The sequence below is a fragment of the Barbus barbus genome (assembly GCF_936440315.1).
Source record: "Barbus barbus genome assembly, chromosome: 26".
In the NCBI taxonomy this organism is placed as follows: Eukaryota; Metazoa; Chordata; class Actinopteri; order Cypriniformes; family Cyprinidae; genus Barbus; species Barbus barbus.
In genome coordinates, this window is record NC_136754.1 from 15,392,648 (window position 1) to 15,402,101 (window position 9,454).

Consider the following 9,454-nt stretch of genomic DNA (forward strand, 5'->3'; position numbering starts at 1 on the left):
TGGAATAGATAACAAACTGAAAATGCTAAAAAATGTGCTTTGCATAAAGTCACCAATCAGTTTACAGGAATTTATCAGCATTACTGAAAGCGATACAAACTTAGCATGATGCTATCAGATTTCCACAGTGGTGGCAGTGCTGGTTCTGTGTGAAGAATTAGGTCAGTGTGACCATAAAGGTTCATGTCTTTACTGCCACGGTGACTTTCCCCAGAGAATATTGCCAGCCATGCACTTTAGAGCATTAGTTAAACCCCCGGACAAGGCCAAACTAAACGCAGGTAGTGTCACAACTGTGCTGACAACATAGTCTTTTCCATCGGTTTTCAGTAAGAGCAAAGGGAACATTCATTCTCTTAAAGCCACCTTACGCACTTCAAATGAGCATGAGATATTAAAAGCATTTTACAGCCCAATTAATTTCCTTCACATTGTAATAAGTACAAAATATATCCCTCTGGATTTAGAAGGACCTAGTTAGCTGTTAAAACTAAATTTAAGCAAAGCTATTAGAAACAGGTCCAAAATTATCTTCAAATTGCACATGGTGTGAAGTAAACCTAATTTTGATGAGTTCATATGGCTCAGGGAGCAATGAAACTAAGTTTAAATCTCAAAATCAAAAAATCTTTCCAAGAGCTGACACTTAGCAAGCCTAATATGATCTCCACATTCCTATGGTTTTCCGTCAGGAAGCGTTCACCCCTTGAACACACATAATAAGGTTTCTTCCTTCAATAACAAAATAAATTCAGCACATTTATAAGTCTTTTTAAAGACTACTAAGGATGCGTTGGAGGCAAATCCTCCCTGGATTTCTTCATTCCTCCCAGCCAGGCAACTTCTAACAGAGCAGAGCATAAGAAACATAAACTACCAGTATTGCGGTAATGAGCACCCTTTCACTAGAGTGATTTTTGGTTGTTCGCGTGTTACTGTTGTCAGTTTATTTCTTGTAGTGTAGATGTTGCTGTCCGGTGTTTGACAAGGAAAGCAGTCCAGAAAAGAGGGAACCATTTATAAGTTCCTTAAACAGGAAGTTCAAGTGCTGAAGCTTAACAGCTGTTCTACTGTGGAAGTCAGAGCACGACTCATTATCCAACTGTCTACCGAGAGCGTTGTTGGGGAATTATTGGCACTGGCATATCATTAACAAGGATGCTTCAGTGCAGTGCACTGCTGAAAGACACATTCATAAGGGCCTTCCGTCTTGCAACAGCTGAATTCATTCTGCCTTTGCATGGACATGTACAGTTCAGCAGTTGTCTTTATATATTTACCTGTGAGTTCTTTTGCAGGAATTCTCTTACTGTTTTTATATTTCTCTGCAGTTGTAGCCTTAGCAGCGGTCTCAGATTCAAGAGTATTCTCTTTGAAACTGTCTGTAACTTTATTTGGAGCATTTCTTAGTTTTATTAGTGCATTATTTGGCATTTATTTATCAAAACTTGTTTACTGGTACCTGTAAAATGCACTACCATTCAAAAGTTTGTGGTCAGTAAGTTTTTATTTTTAATTAAATTAATGCTTTTATTCACCAAGGATGCATTAAATTGATAAAAGTAATATAAAAGTAAAATAAAAGTTTTAAATTTCTACAAATATATATGTTTTTTCATGAATAAATATAACATGTATTATGATTTTCCACAAAATTGAGCAAAAGAACTGACAAAAACCTGACTGTTTTCAACACTGATAATATTTATTGAGCACCACATCACCATATTTAAATGATTTCTGAAGGATTAAGTGACCCTAAAAATGACTGCTGAAACTTCAGCTTTGCCATCATAGGAATTAATGTTACATTTTAAAATAGACAGTTCATTTAAATGCAGTAATGTTTCACAAAATTACTGTTTTGCTGTATTTTCAATCAAATAAATGATTGACGATTACTTCATTCAAAAACATTGAAAAAAATTGTAATGACCCCAAACTTTTGAAAGGTTTTGCATTACTTGAAACCATGGGTTGGTTAGATTTGAGGCAACTAGAGACAGGATCACACACACACACACACACACACACATTGGTTTATGTGGTTTATGGGGACTCTCCATAGGCGTAATGGTTTATATACTGAACAAACTGTGTGTGCTATTGCCCTACACCAACCCTACACCTAAACTTAGCCCTCACAGGAGACTTTGTGCATTTTTAGATTTTCAAAAAAACACCATTTAATATGTTTTTTAAGCCTTTTGAATTACGGGGACATAGGCAGTGTCCTCATAAACCACCTTCATATTGTAATACCTCTGTCATACCCATGTCATTATACAAATTTGTGTCCTCAAACCACATAAACATACACACACACACACACACACACACACGTTTGTTTTTGTGAATTGTGGGGACAATCCATAGGCGTAATGTTTTTATACTGTGCAAACTGTATTTTCTATCGCCCTACACCTAAACCTACAACTTACAGGAAACTTTGTGCATTTTTACTTTCTCAAAAAAAAAATAATAATAATAATAATTCTGTATGATTTATAAGCCTTTTGAAATATGGGGACATGAGGAAATGTCCTCTTAAGTCACTTTCTCCTTGTAATACCTATGTCATACCCCTGTCATTATACAAATTTGTGTCCTCATGTCACACACACACACACACACACACACAGTGGAGTTCATTAGGGTCACTTTGAAAATCTGGCATATAAAGTTTAATTTAAACCTGAAGTGTTTAGGATTTTGAAGTTTAAAACAAATATTCTGACAAAAATAACCAGAAATATTTCTACAAGTAGGCTACTTTGTGTAATGTTTACATTTCTTTGTTCCTGCTGGCAGATATTATGCGCATTTTAAAATACATCTTGAAAATATCAAATGTCATCATCATCAAAGATGAATCAGAAGCAGTAGCACCTTTTGAATTTTGCTCATTTCAATAACAAATTATTTGTCCTTTCATGTAATTGTTTCACAGATGTTCTCATATGGGACCAGATAGCTGCCACAACTTTGTGTGGAGTTGGACAACCTGTTCCAGCTGTTCAAATCAACAAGTTTTGTCAGTATTAATGCAAATAGAATCTTACCAACCCAAGCAACCAGCAGAGAACAGAGCCTGTGTGAGTTTCAGGCAGACAGTGCATGGTCTGCTGGGAGTACTAACAATAAAAGCTCAGTCCCAATGGACCCTCAAGATGGCGGCATTAAGTCTGACCACACAGTGTACAATGTTACCAGGATGATTCAGGGTTTTAGTCATTAACTCAAGTATTGAAAGCAGAAATAATGGGTAATATTTAATTTGGAACTAATAATGCTTATAGTTCACATCAAATTTTGGTGGAGAAATATTAGACAAAGAGCCCAGACACTGCAGCCCAAATCAATTACTTTCAATTTCAGGAGCATTAAGATCTGGTTTGCTTCCATCATAAGATACATATCTGGTTGTGAAACACTAGCACATATTTTAACTTGTTTAATGTTATTGTGAGATTGACAGATTATCCTGACATTTTATTCTGAAACAAGACAGGAAATCATTAACCTTCAATATCATTGTGAAAACAAAAAGAGAACTATAGAATAGAATATAAAGACAAAGATCTCTTTCACTCTTAATTTAACAAACATAGAAAGTGACAGCAAGTAAAATAAATAGTTTGCATGAACCATATTGATCCACACCAAACCTACATAAAACCTGTTATACCAGCTAAGAATTACTTTGCCTTTTATAAATTCTTCTTGATTAATAAATTACAAATTAGAAAGTAATAGACAGTGTGGATCAAATTACAGGAATTTGGAATTAAAAATGTTTGGTTTGTAACTACTGGATTACTTTAAGGTATAACGTTCTTTATAAAACATGAAAATGCATGCATAGATGTATTAAATCTTATCTGATCTTATCAATAAAAAAAATCCTTCAAAATTTATTCATGCAGTATTTTTAAATGAATTTTAAAAATGTTTTAAAAAGTGCAATTTCTTTACACTATGCAGTTAGAAAGTGTTATCTAAATTTGTGCATTAAGACAGTGAAGACAGAATGTACCAGTAGCTGGGTAAGGGATAAAAACAATGGCAGCAGTTGAAATGATTTTCAAAATGTAAACATCAGGCTTAGTCAGCTAAGTTCATATAAGCTTCCTTATTGTGTCTGCTAGGCCCAGTTAAATGTCAGGTAGATTTCATTATGTCAGGATTGCTGACCATATTGCTTTGTAAGCCTAATACTAGCAAATAACAACAGATTGCTCTTTTTACGGATGTAGTTTCATTGCTTCATTTTCCCCCCACATCTGTTCTCCCCAGACCTGCAAACAAAAATTTGATTGTGAGCTGTATAGTACCAGACACAGGATGTATTATTTATAATAATTATCATGTTACCATCACAATCCATCTTCTTTACAAACTTCCAGAATGTTTTTTGCAGCAGGGTCTCTATTGAATTTATTGACTCATTAACTTGTACATAGTAATGAGTTAAGACTTGGTGCTATTTGAAGCCACCTGAGAAACGAAATGTCCAGTGAATGGCTCTAAAAGCATGTCATTATACATTTCGGGCAGGTTGGAAAGGAAATGCCCGACGTGTGGCGCTAAAAGGTTAATTATCACGCTTGAAAACTAATGTGCCACCCACACTAAAACTAACCGACAGTTTTAACAAAAGCAAATGTGATATAAAAACCCACTGGCTGAAGCAGTTATGAGAGTTTAGCTTGCTTCTACAAGTCTTTGAGCTTTTAAATTGGGATTTGTGTTTCACAGGACTCTTATCCGATTGCTCCGCATTGCAAGTTCAACACTGTACCAGGTAAGCTACCGAGCAAGTTTACCAAGTCAGAAAAGCCATACAACATCAAAATGTATTAGTTTATAAATACGTACACTATGGTAAAAGTGTTTTGAGATCATATGTTTGTGTGTTTCCTTGCTCAATACTTTAAGTCTTTAGTAATTAATATTCAGCCCCTGTAATCATGATTTGTGCGAAAAGGAATACAATTTTTGGTGTTTTGCTCACAGTAGTGTTCATTTCAACTGAAAACTGCAGTGAATTGCATTTATAGGTATGCTTTTGGAGTTTTAAAAAAATGTAAGTAGAAGCGTGAGCCTACGTTGAAAATCACATGAAGTATCCTTCTCCACTCGCCATCAAGAGCGCCGAGGTCACTCTCAAGTGTGCTCACTTGTCCTGCAGTCAAGCCGAACTAGGTAAGGTCCACTGCAGTGCCTGTGGTTGTAGTGGGATCTGCAGCCTGGGCCAGTGCATGAAAGAAGAGCAGAAAACAGTGAAAGATGGACAGGTACTTGCACACTTGTTTGCCGAGTAATCGTTAAGTGAGGAGCTGAGTGTAATGTTATGTGTGATGCTGAGTAGGCAGCCCCTTTAATTACACACTCTCCTGAGCATGTCATTCCCATTCCCCAAGCACAGGCCAGGCTGCCCTTTATAGAGAGCACCTCCTACCTCTCCCTGTCCTCACCTCAACCTCTGAGGCACATTGAAATGCAAGCGCACACACATGCGCAGTGATACACACGCACACATGGATAAATATGCAGACATCTCCAGCGTTGCCCTTTATGAGGACAGATTATATTAACTCCTTACCTTCTAAGATTGTGCTTCCGTCTGAAACCTGACAGATCCACCAGCGCTTTTATTAAAGGATGTGTCTACGGAGCCTCTCTCAGGATTAATCTATGAAACATAACAAAGCTGGATTAAAAGGTCTTCGTGAGCACAGAGAAATATGGTGTATACTAAGGCATAAAAGCAGAAACATATTACAAAACTTTGAACCACTCGGCTATTTGGATCCATTATATAGGTCTGCGGGAATACTTGATTCTGATTGGTCAGCTGTGAGATTGAGCGGTCAGATATTTACTTTGGGTCACCATCTCCAAAATTTGTGCATGATTGTTGTTTATTTTATTTTATTTTTTAATTTGTGGGTAAAATAAGGTCTGTGGTGAACATAACTTGGCATCACTTCAGTATTTTGCTCTACAATGTTTTCTAAAAATTTGTTCTACTTTTTTTAGTTTATAATCAGTAACTACGTAAGAATGTTTTGGATGTGAGTGTGTGCAGTTTACGTTGTAAAACCAAATATTAAAGTATTGTCAAGTTATGTTTATCACACACCTTTTTTTTTTTTTACTTATTTTAAAACCCCATAGGAAAATTGTATCGCTAATTAGTCTCAAGTTTTGATGTCATCCCTGCACTACTCTATTCGTAAACACTCAAAGAAAAGCATTTAAATGTTAACATTTAACTGCAAAAATATTGGTAATTTTCTCTTCATGCTCATAAATTTGATTAGGATAATTCACATCTGTTCAGGCGGTTGCATACACATCTGAAGCTCAAATTGCATACAAACTCAAAAGTTCAAATATTTGAAAACATTTAAAGCTCAAATCACTTCCCAAATCAAAATTTCAAATATTCCAACACATCCAAAGCTCAAATCAGATCGGAAAATTCCACATATGCACTAGGCCAGGACTCCATGCAGCTAAAGTACTACTCTGAAAGTAATACTGAGTACTTGCAGCTTTATGTATTGTGTCATATTCATTTTCATAATTGTTGAATGAAAATATAAAGCACTCATTTGACTCATTATTTTCACACTCTTTCTGTTTATAAAGTGTAGTCTGAATGATTCTGAGGTTACTTTTGCCATGCAGTTTAGATTAAGGAGATGCATTAAAGAGAGTCATTTGATTACTAATTTATGTACAACATAACTAGCAACTAATTAGATGATAAAATTATAAAATCAGTTATTTGACCTCAACCCTAATTAGCAGTGTTGCAAAGCATGTGATCAATTATATGTAAATCGATCTCAAATTCGGTAACCTCAGGTTATAACACAACACATGAACAGTACATGAGTCAACTTCCTTTATAGTTATTACTCACACTTATTTTCAGGCATATTCCTTGGCAACTGTTCCATTGTGATCGCAGAGAATAGCAAATACCACAAACAAGGCCATTTCGAGATTTGCTAGTCTAATTGCCCTGAAACACAATATTATTATTTTTTTTGGCTTTGTGCTGCACAGTCTGAAGTTATATTAAAGGGATAGTTCTCCCAACAAAAAAGTCTTGATGTCATTTATTCACCCACACACTGTTCCAAACCCCACGATTTTATTTCCTGTGTGGAACACACATGGAGAATTTTAAATCTGTATTCACCAATAATCTTTCCCTCTAGCGGACTGTTACCTGCTGAAACTGGATCACTGAGTTAGTGTATTGAACTGGTTTTGTGAACTAATTAATTGAAAAGATCTATCTAAAAAGAATGAATTGGGCGTTTCTACTTCTCTCTTGAACACTCCATGAGCATGGAGGGCAATAGGGTTCAGTGATTGATGACAGTGAGTTTTGGTCTGTTTTTCACCCAAAGCTACCTTTTGACTTAAAGCTATGTCCACTTTTATAATACTCTTGTTTCTGAAGCGAACTGCATGGAAAAAAGAGATTGGTAAAATCTTCAGAATTTCTCCTTTTGTGTCCCACGAGTCACATAAGTCACACAGGTTTGGAACGACATGAGGGGTGAGTAAATAATGGCAGAATTTTTATTTTGGGTGAACTATTCCTGTAATGGTTAGAATGGAATTGCTTACTGGTAGTGCAGTGCAATTGAAAATAGATAGCTGCGGACAGCTTGTCTTCCTACTGTGATTGACATTTCCATTATAGTTAATTAGAGCTCTGCTGTTCAGACAGGTCTAGACAGATAGCATTACCTTCCTAATGATGAGACACTAAAACCACACCCACCAACCCACCAATCTTGGACGGATAAACAAAGAGGCAAAAGAAAAAGAGAGAGAGAGAATGGGATGAGCAGGGTGAAAACCAACCAATTTACAGCAATCTTTGAGTTGTCACTTGGGTGCCAGAATTGTTCTTCAACAGCTCATACTTGTATGCTTAGCAAGATCCTGTGCGGATAAGCAAATATTTACTACACAAATTCTTGCAAACTTGTTAAGCACACATGATATTAAACTCTGAAATGAATCCAAAATGGTTACTTAGAAGCAGAAATATATATGGGTCCTGAAAAACACTAATTAACATTATTCTGCAACAAATCCACAAGATATTTACCAGTACAGAGGATGCTGAAAAATTTGAATACCATGAATATTTGCATCATTAATACATTTCCATGTCCTCTATGTAACAGACACTTCGCAACACGGAGGTAGGTGTAAAACAAGTCGTGTTTATTATAACAGGATGAGTGGTTCTGTGAATGGTGAGGTGAATTGTGAACTTGAGAAGTCTTGCAGGTGATGATTCGTGTCTCTTAAAGTGTCTTAACGTGTCTTCAGGTGCTGGCCGAGGCGGTGACGTGACACACTGGAGAGCGGGGAATCCAAGGACACACAGGACGGTCTGGAGACGGGGAAGACAACAAGGAAGAGAACAGGAGGTAAGTTTCAACTGGTAAGGATTGCAGCGGTAATACTCAATGTCTTGGAGATCGTCGGGGAGAGTCCACGTTGTAGCAACGAGATCGGACCCTGGGTGAATGGAGGTGAGTGCTTTTATGTGGTTGGACTTGATGATGGTGGTGATGAGGTGCGGGTGCGGGTGATGAGTAAGCAGGTGCAGTTGAAGGTGATTGTGATGACGCTGGAGACAGGCCATTCTGTGACACTCTACTGGACAGTCATATTATTTGTCATATTTGCTCTCTGTTCTTTCTAGCTAGCTGCCTTGCTGTCTATATAGATAGCATCTTGATTAAGACCGAACCTCTTAAGTGACCTTTTACTCCAATACATTTTTTTTCCATTTAAACATAATGAATGCATCTGACATGACATTCTGCTGTAGGAAATACTGTTGCTGTACATGTAACATATATGAACTAATCCCTGTGTATAACATACATGAAGCCACCCTGTAGTAGATCAATCCAGGTTGAGCTGGGGAAGGTGGAGGGTTTCTGAATCGGGCTGCAACTGCTACATCAAGCATTAGCTGAGTATTTGAAAGCTGAGCAGTGAGCTCATTGGCTGCTGATATACAAATAAACCAACCAGCTGTGTCATGTGAGTAAAGATGTGATTATTTAGAACCTATTTAGAGAACCTATCGACCTGCCCATCTAAAGACAGAATTTTGTATTTAAGATACATCTTTGAAAAAGTTGTTAGCTACACTACTAACTGCTGACAAAGAAGATAACTACATTGCAGCTACATAAGTGAGCAATATATTTTGAATATATTAATATTATGTGCTTAAATCAGTGAGTGTGAGCTTGCTACAGCTACATTTTAGCTTTTAAAATGTTAGACATATATTTCATGCACTGCACTGTGTGCGCATACAGATTAGCAATGAACCAGCAAACACATGCCACCAAAAAGTTCAAGAGAATGTTAATGAAATGCCAGTCATACCATT